The sequence below is a fragment of the Rhinatrema bivittatum genome, chromosome 3, assembly GCF_901001135.1.
Source record: "Rhinatrema bivittatum chromosome 3, aRhiBiv1.1, whole genome shotgun sequence".
NCBI classification, from domain to species: domain Eukaryota; kingdom Metazoa; phylum Chordata; class Amphibia; order Gymnophiona; family Rhinatrematidae; genus Rhinatrema; species Rhinatrema bivittatum.
Genome location: NC_042617.1, coordinates 384,897,237 through 384,913,250, shown reverse-complemented (window position 1 = coordinate 384,913,250; position 16,014 = coordinate 384,897,237).

Genomic DNA, 16,014 nt, shown 5'->3' with positions numbered 1-16,014 from the left:
TCTTATGTTGACTCTTTACAGACAAAAACAATAAAATGATGCATTTATAACAAAATTTACATGAAAAACTACATTCAAAATTGCAGTTTTCTGAGGCAAAACTATCACTTACAACATGCATATTATATTTACAAGCACAGCTGTGGTGCCAACTAGAAAACTCTGCAAAGAAGACACTTGTAATTAGACCTAAACTTTTTGTATTTCATGTTGGCTGTGGGCTTGGCTCTTAGAAATCCATGAATAAACAGAATTACCATTACAATATAGTAAACCTCTCATAGTAAAACAACCCTAACAATCTCATCTATGAAAATGCAACACTGCACATATTACACCCTAGAACACCAATAAAACTCTTATTAGAAAACCAGGCTGCTATAGATCCTTACAGAAATTACATGCCAGCAAAATACCTCACCTCGGTCACATATGCAGAACACAGACAGACCCTTAATAAATACAGAATAAAGAGATCAGAAAGTATAAACAGAAACATGCTGAGAAGTACTGAACTGGAACCCACAACAAGCCAACCTCTATATTCAGATCAACAATGGAAAAACAGAAACATCACCATTCTTTATAAAATTAAATAATTAAATCAAGAAATAATAAAACATCAATCATAGTAGAAAAATCATATTCATAAAAAGAATAAATATTTAAAGCCAGTTAATGAATAGAATATCAAAATTTCCCAAACACCAATAAAATATTTCAAAATATTTGATGAACAAAAAATCCAATAATTAAAAAATGTTCTATTTCCTCCCAAAAATTAAATATTTCCAAAGTTCAGAAATATCAAATTACAGCCAATATTTAAAAATAATAAGGATTTAAAAATCTCTGCTCTCCATATCTGGGGTATTTTGATTTCCAGTCACCCTGAGATTGTTGTGCATTGGGGGAGGTAGGGCAGCATAAATGTTATCTTCTTTCTCACACACACTTGTACCCACACAATAACACATTCATTCTCTCACACACTCCCTCTCTCCCACATACACAGGCTCCCTCTCCCTTCTCACAGATACATTATGTGTATGTGTGTGCCTGCCTGTTAGAGATTATATGTGACACTTAGGCTCTTACAGGCACACAAACATACACAAACACTCAAGCACACAGACTCTCACACAGACACATTCACAGGCACACAAGCTCTCACACAGGCAAACACAGACGATACACACACACACACACACACACACAAAGACAAGCTCTCACACAGGCACACACACAGGCTCTCACTCACTTGCACACAGGTAAAAGCTCACACATGGCCTCCTGTTGTCATTGGGCCGTGGTGGGATGAGCTTCACCATGGCCTACCGCCTTTCTGTTTGGGGGGGATGGTGTGGAATCTGGTCATGTCTACGGGAAAAGTCATGTGCGGGCAAGAGGACTTACACACAAATGAAACAAACACGGGCCTCTCATTTTTAGTCGCTGGCCAGTTAAACTCCACCACCAGCCTGCAGCCTTGCTCCTTCTTTGGCTATCTTCAGGTTAGGCTCTGATGGAGGCTCCATGGTCTCTCCTGCTGCTGCTAGTCTGCTGCCCCCCAGGTGTGACACCCCATGCAAATGCACGGTATGCACACCTGGTCACACTGGGCCTGAGTAGGTGTATACTTCTTGTTTGAAAATTAGTGTAATATCTACAGTTAAAATGTACCCACAGATTTTCATGAATGTGTGCAATTTCAGAATTACCCAATTATGCATATTTTCCAGGCTTTTCCAATACAAGGAGTCCCTTGCTCTACCCTTTGAAATAAACTCCAGGTTCCCTTTTTCACTTAAGTCTATTTATAAAAAAAAATTGTGTAATGTTTGATAATATTCAACTATAAAACCATCTAAAAAAGATAACTTTGCAAAGAGATGAGCTGCAATGCTAAAATTATCTCTGCTTCAGTTATATCAACATCGTGGCAGCAGGAAAAGACAATTTGATCCATTGACTCTTCCCATTTTTACTGGCCTACTATGCAGACACATTGATTATTTGTTCTATGGACATCTCCTTTATTCCACACTAAGGTCCCTTTATGCGTTTATCCCATGCACACTTGAATTCTTCCAATGTTTTGTCTCCTATAACCTCCACTGGAAATCTGGGCTACTCATCACTCATTCAGCAACAGTTTTTTCTCACATTCCTTTTGAACTTGCCTCCTTGTTATTGAACTTTTCATTCCATGTAAAAATGCTTCTTTCTGTTACTTTATTGAAGACTTCTAGATATTTGAATGTTTACTACTGTATTGTTACTCTATTATGATGATTGTCTTTTAGATTACTTTATACCTTCAGTTTATGATGTTACATATTGCTAGGAAAGTGCATTTGTTTGAAACAAATGCGTGAAACACGACTTATGAACCGTATTTCAGTTCATTCTGAATGGAATGACCCAAAATCGAATGCCTAAATTTAACTGGCTAGTGCTAAAATTCAGTTTTGCATACAGTTTTACACTTGTAAAGTTTTATTTAAATTAATAGTTGCATTGTTGTGATGCAAAATTATGCAAAGCAGCTCATTATTTAAAAATAATTCTTCTCAGTTTATCCTTTATTCAAAGCAACATACATAAAAATATGCATTATTAGCGTATAGTAAATCTTTGAGCACAATTTTGTTCATAAGGCCAATTTTGCAAAAACTTTAACATTTCAGTGAGTGTAGTCATAGGTTTGGCCAAATATCATATAGAAAAATTATTCATGTTATTTTTCCACTCAGTTTATTTGCATATAAGTCCTGGTACAAAAATAGCACATGCTATTTTGCAAATAATGTGCAAAACTTAGCTCTGTTTAGTATGTATGCCCCCTAAAACTAATATATGAACTTCAGTTTTAAATATTGTAAAATCTAACAGAGGAGCAGATAATGTCAAACAATGCAATTAAAAGTACCATAGGTTGGATTAATTTGAGTTTTAATGGAACATGCCTATGTTGGAGATAGAAAGCATGAATGAACCAAGCCAGATACGATGATACTTTGCTAAAGAAATTCTCTTGAATATGAGTGACACTTTACAAGTTTTTTTACTCCAAATTAAGGTGTTTATGTTCTAACACAAACAAACAAAAACCTGTGTATCTATATTGATTCAACTTTATTTTACCAATCAAAGAGCAAGTGTTTAAAAATAATGTATACAATACAACTCACAAACCAATCACTCACCATTCATACTATAGCACAATATTATACATACACAAACATTAATTACATTAAAAATACAATCTCTGTAGCCCCTCCTTTTTCAATATATTATGGTGGTGTAATCCTTTCAAATTATTATTTCCAAATATCACTACTGCAGGTTATTCATCTAATTTTTCTTCTCATCTCCTTCTTCTTCCCGACAAGAGACTCCTGTTTCACCACATGGTTTCATCAGGTGATGTGTCATCCACTTCAGCACGGATCACTGCACGCCATACCAACAGCTACTGCTCCCAGAGATTATACACTCCAAACACTAATTATCCCATACTCCTCACCTATATCAACAGATTCTTCTAGCGATGTTGCTTGAAGATCGAGGCATCGGTATGGCGTTATAACATCGGCGTCTCTGCATTGAGAATTAAAACAACTGTTGGAGATCTATTTTGTAGCTACCGCTATATGTATAGTGATGCGAAAGTTGAGGTGGAGAATACAATGTGAAAGTGCTGTGGAGATATTTCTGTCGACTTGGTGTTGATGCCTGGCAACACTGCTGGAAGAATCTGTTGATATAGGTGAGGAGTATGGGATAATTAGTGTTTGGAGTGTATAATCTCTGGGAGCAGTAGCTGTTGGTATGGCGTGCAGTGATCCGTGCTGAAGTGGATGATACATCCCCTGATGAAACCATGTGGTGAAACAGGAGTCTCTTGTCGGGAAGAAGAAGGAGATGAGAAGAAAAATTAGATGAATAACCTGCAGTAGTGATATTTGGAAATAATAATTTGAAAGGATTACACTACCATAATATATTGAAAAAGGAGGGGTTACAGAGATTGTGTTTTTAATGTAATTAATGTTTGTGTATGTATAATATTGTACTGTAGTATGAATGGTGAGTGATTGGTTTGTGAGTTGTATTGTATATAGTATTTTTAAACACTTGATCTTTGATTGGTAAAATAAAGCTGTAACATTATAGATACATAGGTTTTTGTTTGTGTTATACTGATTATTGTACCTGTGTTAGGAACTTCTCTCTATTGTGCTAGTATTGAACCCTTGGCAGGTTATGTTTATGTTCTAAGCCAAATTAAAATAAACTGGTAAGCATATCAGATTTCTTAAACTATCAAATGCCAGATGGCTAAAATAGATAAGTCTTTTGGATCTCTTGTCTATGCTTGCAGGTTAATAGATAAAAAACAAATGGTAAGTTAAACCAAATATGTCTCCATTTCTTCCACCTACAGGCTTCCAACATTCAGTCTTTTATTGAATAATGATATTATTAAAATGTTATTTAAAGTTATTTTAAAGAAGGAAATTTAATGAAAACAATTCCTGAAAATTGTTTAGATTCAGTCAAATTAAGACTTTTTCCAAGTACTCATTTCTTTGCATATTTTCAAGTAAGACAACATATTGAAGCACTTAAAAAAGTGGTTCCTGAAAGCTTATTAATGAGTCCTTTAGAAAATAACCTACAAAATGTTGATTTTGCACTAAAATTGCCTAGTGGTACAAAGTATGCAAGGAAAAGTGTAATCATTTACATCTGAAAACAGTGGCTAAGAACTGAAAGACTAATTTGGAAGAAGAGATACATTATTTACAGTGATTCTCTGCCTGGTCAAATAAATTAATGGATCAAGCTTTAAGAAATTACATTTAACATTTTAAATAGAGCATATATGGATAAAGAAAAAGGATTTAAAGGGCACTACAGATGCAATGAGGAGTATAGACGTGGGTTCCCAGAGCTCTTGCAGCCATGCTCAATAAAAAGCATATTTTTTTTATAAATTTGCCTCCATTTAGACTTTTATTACTGACTAAAGAAGCTACAAAGAGATCATTGCCAGAAATGTGGACAAAGCAGACTATTTATCTTGAATGAGAACGCAAGAAAGGGGTTATGAATAAGAAGGCCATGTGAATAGACCAGCCTTCAGATGAGAACGGGGTCAGCTCAGACCCTAACATGTCATCTCCATTGACTTGATTGACACTATTAGAAAGGTGATGGATGAACTTGCAGGGAAGATCCATATCTTGGATGAAAGATTGGTAATTGCTGTTGACAAGATATCACAGTTGGCCCCTTTGGTGGGGAAGATCTCAGTGCGAGTTGGCATGGTAGAACCTTGAGTTGTCTCTGATGGAAGCATGATGAAAATTTGATGTTTTGGAACACAGTAATAAGGTATTTCTCAAAAAGTCCAAGGATCTGGAGAATCATAATTGCAAAAACAATTTACGGGTTATAGACCTCCCAGAAAAATTGGAAGAGCCTGACCCATTTAGCTTCTTTACAAGATAGCTGCCTGAGGTGCTTGGAATTGCAGCAGAGTTTGACAGCATACAGATCAACTGTGCATATAGAGTAACTGGTCCCAGGCAGGAGGCATCTCTAAGGCCATGGACAATTGCACTCCAAGTTCATTTTACAGCAGTCAACCCCATTATCTTGGGACTACTCTGACTCCAGCAACACCAACCCATCACTGACTGAAAACCCTAAAGTTTGTACACTGGGGTCCTATGTATGCCCAGACATATCTCTTTACAGTTCTGTGGATAAGTACAAGGTGATGCATATAGGGAAAAATAACCCATGTTATAATTACACAATGTTGGGTTCCATATTACGTGCTACCACCCAAGAAAGAGATCTAGGTGCCATAGTGGATAACACATTGAAATCGTCGGTTCAGTGTGCTGCGGCAGTCAAAAAAGCAAACAGAATGTTGGGAATTATTAGAAAGGGAATGGTGAATAAAACGGAAAATGTCATAATGCCTCTGTATTGCTCCATGGTGAGACCACACCTTGAATACTGCGTACAATTCTGGTCGCCGCATCTCAAAAAAGATATAATTGCGATGGAGAAGGTACAGAGAAGGGCTACCAAAATGATAAGGGGAATGGAACAGCTCCCCTATGAGGAAAGACTAAAGAGGTTAGGACTTTTCAGCTTGGAGAAGAGATGACTGAGGGGGGGATATGATAGAGATGTTTAAAATCATGAGAGGTCTAGAATGGGAAGATGTGAATCGGTTATTTATTCTTTCGGATAGTAGAAAGACTAGGGGGCACTCCATAAAGTTAGCATGGGGCACATTTAAAACTAATCGGAGAAAGTTCTTTTTTACTCAACGCACAATTAAACTCTGGAATTTGTTGCCAGAGGATGTGGTTTGTGCAGTTAGTATAGCTGTGTTTAAAAAAGGATTGGATAAGTTCTTGGAGAAGAAGTCCATTACCTGCTATTAAGTTTACTTAGAGAATAGCCACTGCCATTAGCAATGGTAACATGGAATATACTTAGTTTTTGGGTACTTGCCAGGTTCTTATGGCCTGGATTGGCCACTGTTGGAAACAGGATGCTGGGCTTGATGGACCCTTGGTCTGACCCAGTATGGCATTTTCTTATGTTCTTATGCTCCCGGCTACCTTAACTCTGGCTATGACCATGCCAGGCCTACCACCCCAGTATGCAGCTTATGTGGATGAGTTCCACAAGCAATGAGCAAAGACCTTGCTCCCGCATAGGTATTATGATTGCCCAAAATACCTCCAGTCTGGGACTATGTCTGCATGAGGTAGGATGTACCCCCTATTGGCTCATGAGACTACCACCATGTCGTAATGCATAAAGGAAAACCTGGAAAGGGTTTTTTTTCTGGCCTTTTTCCTCCTCAACTGTTAGCCACAAAGATGAATCCTTTAGGCTCTTTATAGATTACAGGGGTCTTAATGCGTTCACCAAGAAGAACCAATATTCTTTGCCCCTTATCCTGAAGCTTTTTGATTGCCTACAAGGAGCAAGGATTTTTACCAAGTTTGATCTTCGGGGAGCATATAATCTTATACACATATGCAAGGGTTACGAGTGGAAGACAGCATTTAATACACGGGATGGCAAACAAGAATACCTAATCATGACATTTTGACTATATAATACCCCTGAAGTATTCCACCACATGGTTAATGAGATCTTTCAACATCTTTTGTATTCCTAAGTTGTAGTTTACTTCGATGATATCCTTATACTCTACCATTCATTGAACCAACATCGGGACACGTCAAGCACATTTTGCAGAGATTGTGGGAACATCAACTATATGTGAAGCTGGAGAAATGCATATTCAAGCAGGAAGAGCTCCACTTCTTGAGGACCTCCTGTGGCCCGTGACCGGCAGATGTGATGGAGCACATGGGGCTATAAAAACATATTGTAGAAGTCATCCACAGAGAATGACAATTATACATTAGTTTATGTACCAGCATTAATATTTTATTCTTAAACCTCCATAGAATTAGAAGCCAGAGTGCTGTGCTCTCTTATGTGTATCCCAGTCAGCTTATATGTGGCGGCATTTTGATTTTTTGAAGTGCCCGAAGTGCATTATGAGGAAGGCCAACATACAATCAGTTGCAGTAATCAATCCCTGCTAAAATAAAAGTTAGAAAGAAGGCAGGTTGAGTGAGAAGAAACAGAAAGAATAAAAGAGAGCCTGCGTGTAAGAGCATGTGAGCGTGAAAGCCTGTGTGTGGGGGAGTAGGAGCCTGCATGTCAGTGGGAACCTGTGTGTGTGAGAGAGAGTGTGGGAGTGGGAGCCTCTGTGTGTGTATGTGTGTGTGTGTGTGTGTGTGTGCACGTACATGTGTGTGTGTGAGAAAGAGAGTGAGCAAGAGTAGGAGCCTGTGTGAGAGAAAGCATGTGCAAGAGAGTGCATGCGAGAGAGAAACTGTGTGTGGGTATGAGGGAGGAAGGAAAGAAGCAGGAGGACAAAGAAGAAATGGAAAGAATAAAAGAGACTCTGAGAAAGGAATTAGGAAAAGACAGACAAGGAGAAAAAAGAGACTGGGACCAACCAATTAGATCAGACAACAAAGGTAAAAAAAAATTATTTTGACTTTCAGTGAATGTTTGGGAATGGGAATGTGCATTTTTTATGTTTGTATTTTGCTTTTTTTTTCAGTATTCCACTGTTCACAGAGTCTCTTCCATTTCAGTTTTGTCTGAATGCTTATGTTTCTAATTTGTTGTCCATTATTCTGTATTGGATGAGGGTCGATCCATGTTCTATCTGTGTGTGACTGAGGTGCATTTTTTTGGCTAACGTTTAGTTTTTCTGTAGGGATTTATAGCAGTCCAGTTTGTTGTTTACCCACTGGATGGTGTATTAGTGTTTTAGGGCCTAATGTAGTATTTGCATTACTGCCTTCTCATAGGTGGTATATTAGTGTTTTAGGGCCTGGTGAATATTTGCATTACTGCATTTTCATAGATAAAGTTGCTGCTGTTTGAGTCCTGTGTTATTGCTGTTATGGCATTGTATGGCAAGGTTCTAGGTGGTGGTGGTAGGGGTTGTAGGGGGTTTGTGTTAGTTCATAAAGCTGTAGGCAAAGGAGGGAGTTTGTTTTGCTTTTACTGAGGTGACACGAGAATTAGAATTTATTTTTTTTTGTATGTCCTAGTTCTGCTTTATACCCATTGCAGATCTTCATTTCTTAGGATTATTATTATTGCAATTTTATTGTAGTTATGAAAATTCTCTGCATTTTTGGAAAGAGGATTCATAAAAGAATACATTGATGTTTATGTTATTAAGTGATTGGATCTGATGTTTCTATTACGTTCCTTGTATACTTTTTACATGATATTGTTGTATATTTATAAACTATAATAAATTAATACAGACATTTTTAATACTGGTGCTTGAAATAATTTAATTAAAATATTTAAAAGCATCACTCCTGATGCATGATGGTTATTGCATGCTACTTAGAAATCCATTGTCAGGTGCACTCTAAGGCATTATTTAATCGATAAGAGTATAACTGTATGCCTACTGCCCACCCACGTTAACCTTGGGGGGGGGGGGGAGCAATAAAATTCAGTTCTGGCTACACCACTGGGCAGTAAGCCTGTGGGGTTACTGTTCTTGTGAAGGGAGACTGTCTTTTATGCCTCAGGTAATTGTTTTGTCCTTGCGTGTGGTATTGGGGTGATGAGTGCAATGCTGCTGAGCTTAGCCTGGGGGGGAGAAGAGAGGAGGACATATGCATCGGAATAGTGTGGACCACCCAGGACCTGGCCCCACCAAGTTTTCTAGCTGCCAGGCCGCTAAGGACCTTCAGTGTTTTGGCCAGGCCCACAAACTACTTATCCTGGCACAGAGAAGCTTTCGCCCCGTAGGCTGTTCACAATAGTCTCATAGTTAATGTCTTTTTTGGCAGGTTGTATTAGTGTGACTTTCTGTAATGTAAGCATTAATTCAAGAAGGATGAAGGTGGGGGGGGGGTGAGGGAGGTGCAGAAATGCATTGGCCCCCCCAGGTGTCAGAGACCCTCACTATGCCACTGATCACTGGCAAGAAAAGGAAGAGAAAAGATAGGTTGGTATTTAGTAAAATCCCACCATGTGTGTCTGCCCCCCCCCCCCCCCCCCCAAAAAAAAAAGCATTAAAAAAAAACAAAAACCCAAAACCCTTCTCATGTTTCTTGCACTGCTACTTTCTGGATGGCTTGGAATTCTGAAGCCTTGCTTCTGCTACAGGCCTGCCTATTCCTGCTGCCCTGACCAGTTCTGGTTCTTTGTTGCTGTACTGGTTCAGCATCTTGCTGTGTTGTTCTGCCACTGTTAATGCCTGTCTTTCTGTTGTTCCTCTCATGGTGCCTGTGAAAACGCCTGCCACTTCAGGTATTGTCTTCATCATCACCATCATCGTTTTATTTGTTACACTCTTTCACTCCAAGAGAGTTCAAAGTGAGCTATGGAGAGTTGAGCTAAAGACAGATACAGGTCAGCCTCTCTGTAAACTCATATTTTGCACTGTGAAATACTAAAAAATGCTTAGGAACAGATAAGAATCTGAGAACTTTAGTTATTGCCAGCAGTTCCAAGAAAGGAAAGTAAACAGAACACCATGGTTGTGCTTGGAATTGATAAGAATATCAAAAGGGAGAGAGCATCTCTCTCAAGCATTTGCCAGTTTTTAGTTTATAAAAAGTGAGAAATCTATGGGGGAGAGATGTGATAGAGTAGATTGATCCTTTGGAAATGTAACTTTGACATATATATATATATATATTAAGACATATTTCAGTATTCTCTTTAGTAATTATAATTTACAATTAACTCTTCTGTATTACCTGATTTTATTTATTCCCTGTTCTATCCTCTTATTGATTAAATAAACCTATCAGAAAGACTTGAACCACAATGTGCTGAGTCAGAGTCTGCGTATATGTATGTGTATATTGTATAAGTTTCCAAGCTATAGTCCTGTTGGCGTGCAGGCAGAAACCCCTTGGGTAAAACTCATAGTATGTGTAGTCAAAACCCAGAATATGATGGGATCTCAAGATGGGCTTGAGAATGTGACTGGAGTGAGTGTGGAGGGATATAGGAGGTGAGGGAGCTGCTGAGGTAGGTTGAAGTTAGTTTTTTGAGAAATTTATAGATCAAGGTCAGGATCTTGAATTTAGTGCAGTATAGTGTTGGTGGCGGATGAAGACTTTTCAGGAATGGGGTTATTCAGTCTTTTCCCTCTCACAGTAACTTGGAGTATACATGCCATACTTGGTGCTGCTTTGCTGCTCATTCATTGCTTTAGGCTATTCATTCCACTATTGGTGGTGCTCTTTTCCCTTCTCTTAGAGGTGGATTTTAAAATAAATGTGCATATGCCCGTATATGCACGTATTGGTGTGCAAGCAAGGATACGCTGGAGTTTTTAATAGTGCGTGCACTCATTTGCATATTTTTAAAAATGGTAAATGGAACTTACTCTGGTAAATGGAACCTACTCTGAAGGGAGAGCCATGTTAAGTGGAGTGCCACAGGGATCGGTATTAGGCCCAATTCTATTCAATATCATTGTAAGCAACATCGCAGAAGGAATAGAAGGCAAAGTTTGTCTATTTGCAGATGATACTAAAATCTGCAACACAGGATAGAGGCAATCCAAAAAAGGGTGAACAATATGATGTGGGTCAGTATCAGAAGACCTATGAGGAGAAGCTAAATGATCCGAATATGTATACTCTGGAAGAGAGGCAATGCAAGAGAGACATGATTCAGACCTTCAGATACTTGAAAGGTTTTAATGATGTACAAACGTCAAACCTTTTCCATTAGAAAAAATCAGTAGAACTAGGGTCACAAAATGAAACTCCAGGGAGGACATATCAAAACCAACGTCAGAAAATATTTCTTCATGAAGATGGTGGTGGATGCCTGGAATGCCCTTCCGGAGGAGGTGGTGAAGATGAAAACAGTTTAAGAATTCAAGGGGGCATTGGATAAATACTATGGATCTCTAAAGGCTAGACTGAGGATGGAAATTAAGAAAAGAGTGCATGGGGGTAACTTGCTGGTGCAGTGCTTACTGTCTTTAACCAATAAGCCTTGATATTTTTCATGCAAATCCAATATTGCTCTCTGCTTCAATGGCAAAGGGAAAAGGGGAATTTGGAATCAGACAAGAACCAACGAAGGCCCCAACCTTTACAGTCTGGGGAACTGATGCATAGACAGAGGGGAGAAAACACAGAACTGATTCTACAGCTAAGTCCATAAGCAAATCACGTCAAATCATGTCAAATCATGTCAAGCAGCACTGTCTGAATTTTCATAAAGCCTCATTATCTAGTAAAAATGTTGCTAGAAATATGGGGTAATCTGCATGGTGTGGTAAATACTACCATAACATAAGAACATGCCATACTGGGTCAGACCAAGGGTCCATCAAGCCCAGCATCCTGTTTCCAACAGTGGCCAATCTAGGCCATAAGAACCTGGCAAGTACCCAAGAAGCTTGCTGGGCAGACTGGACGGGCCATTTTCGCCCTTTTCTGCCGTCATGTCTATGATGTTACTATGTTATATAAAATGCACAAACCTTGCATAAGTATGCTCTTAATTTTAAGAGGTTACTTGAGCACAGCTAGCACACATGTGTCTTCCATAGGAATTTGTCAGCTTTTATGCATGTATGTCAGCAAATTTCAAAACATGCTCGCACGAGGCACATTCCCAGTTTGCCAAGTAGGCCACCAATTTTTCCATTTAATAATGAGGTTTTTCATACCTCTCTAGTTTTCTAGCTGCCTCCCAATTGACCTGAATACCTCACCCTGTTCTGTAAGCCCTGAAACTCGAGATCTAAAGGCTTGTTCCTTATCAGGAACAGCAATAAAGTTACGCAAATATTTAGCATATGTGTGCTGTGGTTTTTGGTTTTAAAATTCAGAGTTTTGTGCGTAAGTCTTGACCCTGCCCTGGAACACTCATGCCCCATCCATGCTCCACCCCTTTTTTTGTCTCCTTTTCCTTATGCATGCATGGGTACATACGCACATATTTTGTGGCTTTTTAAAATCTGCATTGCTTGCACACAACCCACATGCACGCATATGTTGGCATTTTTGCACAGGCAATGCTTTTAAAATTGACCTGTTAATGCCTTGGAGTTTTGATGTTACTTTGATTTTATCTCCACTCTACGCCTTGGAGTATTTGTGTAACTGTACTGCTTACTGCCCTGCTCTGCACTCTTTGGGGTTTTAAGGCCACTGTGCTTGCTGTCTTACCCTCACCCTAGGCCTTCGAGTGTTCTTTTGCTGTTATCAGTGTCCTTTGCCCCTCTTTTAATGCCTTCAGGTGCTCTTGTCACTGTTGTTGGTACCCTTTGCTCCTCTTTTAATGCCAGTGTTGATGATGCTTTGCCCCTCTTTTGATGCCTTTGGGGTGTTCTTGTCACTGTTAGTGTTATTTGTCCCTGTTCATGGTACCCTGGTCTGTTCATGGCACCGTTCTTTCTGCTTTGCCCCTGTGATGGTGCCTTGGGTTATTATTGATGCCACTCTTTGTATCATTTTGTCCCACTTTTGGTATCTTGGAGTGCTATTCTTCTGTTGCTGATGTCTACCTGAGAATTTCAAATAATTGGATTCAAAACTCCAAAGTTAGAGCTTAAAATAGGATACATTGCTTCATTCTTTGACTTTAATGAAAAATGAATCAACTAGGGACACGATTAAACAAAAACAAAAAATATTTTTTGTTAGAACCAAATGAAACAAATCATGTAGGCAAATGAAACTAAATAATGAACCTAATCACATTTTGTTCTGTGTACATTACCTAATAATTTCTGCATGCAACAGCCACACAAATTTCTGTGAGCTGTTATAAAATTACCCATTCTGTACAAGCTGTTTCTGATTTGTGTGTGCCAACACGAAATGTTCCCTACATAATTTTCATGTATATTATCCAGGGGCTGACCGATCATTCATGCAATAGGGCACTCTCCCCCATCCTTAGATGGGTGATTAGGGACCAATGACTCTTATTTCCCGGGGTCCCAGATCACTGTCAGTCTGTCCCTGGAACTATTGACAGATAAACATCACTAAATGATTTTAGTGAGTGCTATTTGCATGCATAAAATGAAAAAAAAAAAAACATGGACAAAAATGAAATTGTATTTGTTTTGTTTCTGTTTCATTTTGGAATGACATGAAATGACATACGAAAAGTTAACTGACATATACTGCATTCTTTCAAATGTCTTCAAATCTCAACTTTAAGAAAATAGTGTGATATGGAGACCTAGGAACTTTATTGGGAGTGGGGAGACCAGAGTTCTGGATATTTTGGGAAATGGAGGGAGGGGGGGGGGGTAGAGACTGTGTCCAGAGGCCAAGTCATTTTTGGAGGGTAGGATGTGGAAGAAAGCCAGAAGCTTGGAAGTGCCATTGATGTTTTGGGAGCAAGTGAGGATTCCGATTTTCCTCTTAGAATGTCTGAGTCAGAGCAGACCACTGAGACTCAAAAAGATAATTATACCTGCTGAGGTATTAGAAACGTAGAAACCAATATTTAATTCATTTATTAAAAATGATGAATTGGCTGCACAATCCGATGTTCTAAGCAGCTTACAATAAAAACATACATAACTGCAATAAAACAAAAATTATAACAAACCTAGTAGAATGGTTACATTGTTCATAAATATAACCTCTATCACTGTCAAGCTGCTCTGATTAAGGAGCTCCATGCTACTCCATGGTACTGCTCCAAGCCAAATAACAGCAGTAGTCATCAAACTAATGTGGTTTAAAAATATCTTTAAATGATATCTTTAGATGGTTTTTTTTTTAAAACATGGTGTGAGATAGCACAAGCGGACTGTAACTCCCAGAGGAAAGACACACTCTGGACTCTGATTCATTTTCTTATATAAAATGTATTTGCATAAGTGGCTTACCTTCAGCTACATTCACATTCAGTATTTATCTTCAGTATTCACATCTCAGCATTTACTTTCAGTATTGACATTCATTCTTTACTTTTAGTTTTCACCTTCTTACAGGAACTGCCTTCTCCTGGAGATCCAGGGCCGGTCTATTCCCAGCTGGTCCCAAATTTTTATTTCTGCTGACCAGGAGCCACCCACCAAGCTATCTGTGTCCCTAGCTTTTAAGGTGGATCAGCTAGAAGCCTGGCCCACAGGCCCAGCACTGGTTAGGACACTCCTTCACACACGGTTCTTCCCATTGTTGCTCCGGCAAAGAGTTCCAGAGACCAGCTACTAAAAATATTGTCTTACAAGCCGAATTGAATATGCAGTGGGAACATCAAGAATACAGCAACCTGCAGACCATAAATTCCTGGTTGGCCTGTAAATTTTTTAAAAGTGAACTGATACTTGATGGTGTATAGTAGATGAGAGCCTTCCATATTAGCATTAAGATCTTGAACCTTACCTTCCTCTGTACATGCAGCCAGTGGAGGGGCTGCAAAACAGGGGTAACTTGATCAGTGTGAGCAATTCCAGTATTTACACAGCTGAGTTTTGAATCATTTGCAGTACTTTTAATGCGAAAGCAGGAAAACTGAGATAGAGAGAGTTGCGGTATTCAGATTTTGTAAGAACCAGCAATTGTAAGACTGTGAGGAAAATCAGAATTCAAGTAGGGTTTCAATCTGTGCCAATGTCAGAGTTTAAGAAAAGCATGTCTTTGACTAGTTTTAATTTGGGATTGGAATGAAAGAGCTGAATAGAAAATGACTCCCAGATTTCTAACCTGGTTTTCAACAGAGATGGTGTAATTGTCAAATTGAAAGCCCGCAGAGAGATTGGGTAAAGGAAGCCTACTCAGCATGATGATGTCAATTTTTGTGATGTCATAGACCAAATTTAATGACATTCAGATAAATAATGTTGGAAGCTAGAGAATTTTATATTGCTGATCTAAATGGAAAGAAAAACTGAATATTATCAGCACAGAGTCTGCAGTACAAGCTCAGACCAGCCAGAAGCTTACAGGCTGAGGTAGAAATTAAACAGTGTGGATGAAAATATAGAGCCCTGCATGACACTTTCTGTCAAAGGGTTCCATATCAAATCTGTTGAGTAAGATCAGATAAAAATGAATGGAACCATTCCAAAACTGTGCCTGAAATGCCCAGCCGAGAAAGATGAGACAGAGAAATGTTAAGCGTATCAAAGGCTGCAGAGGTGTCTAGTAGTACCAGAAAATAATCAGTACCAAAATCAAACCCTTAACGAATGACATCAAGGCAAGATAGAATCAAAATTTCAGTATTGCATTTGGGACAACAGCCAGACTGCTGACTTTCTAGAATAGTATGCTCGTCCAGAAATTCCTGGAGTTGCTTCTGCAAAACTGACTCAGTCATCTTCACCATAAATGGAGCAGATGAGATCAAGTGAATGTTGCCCTTATCTGTGTGATCAAGATGTGGGTTTATTAGCATTGGATAAATTGATGC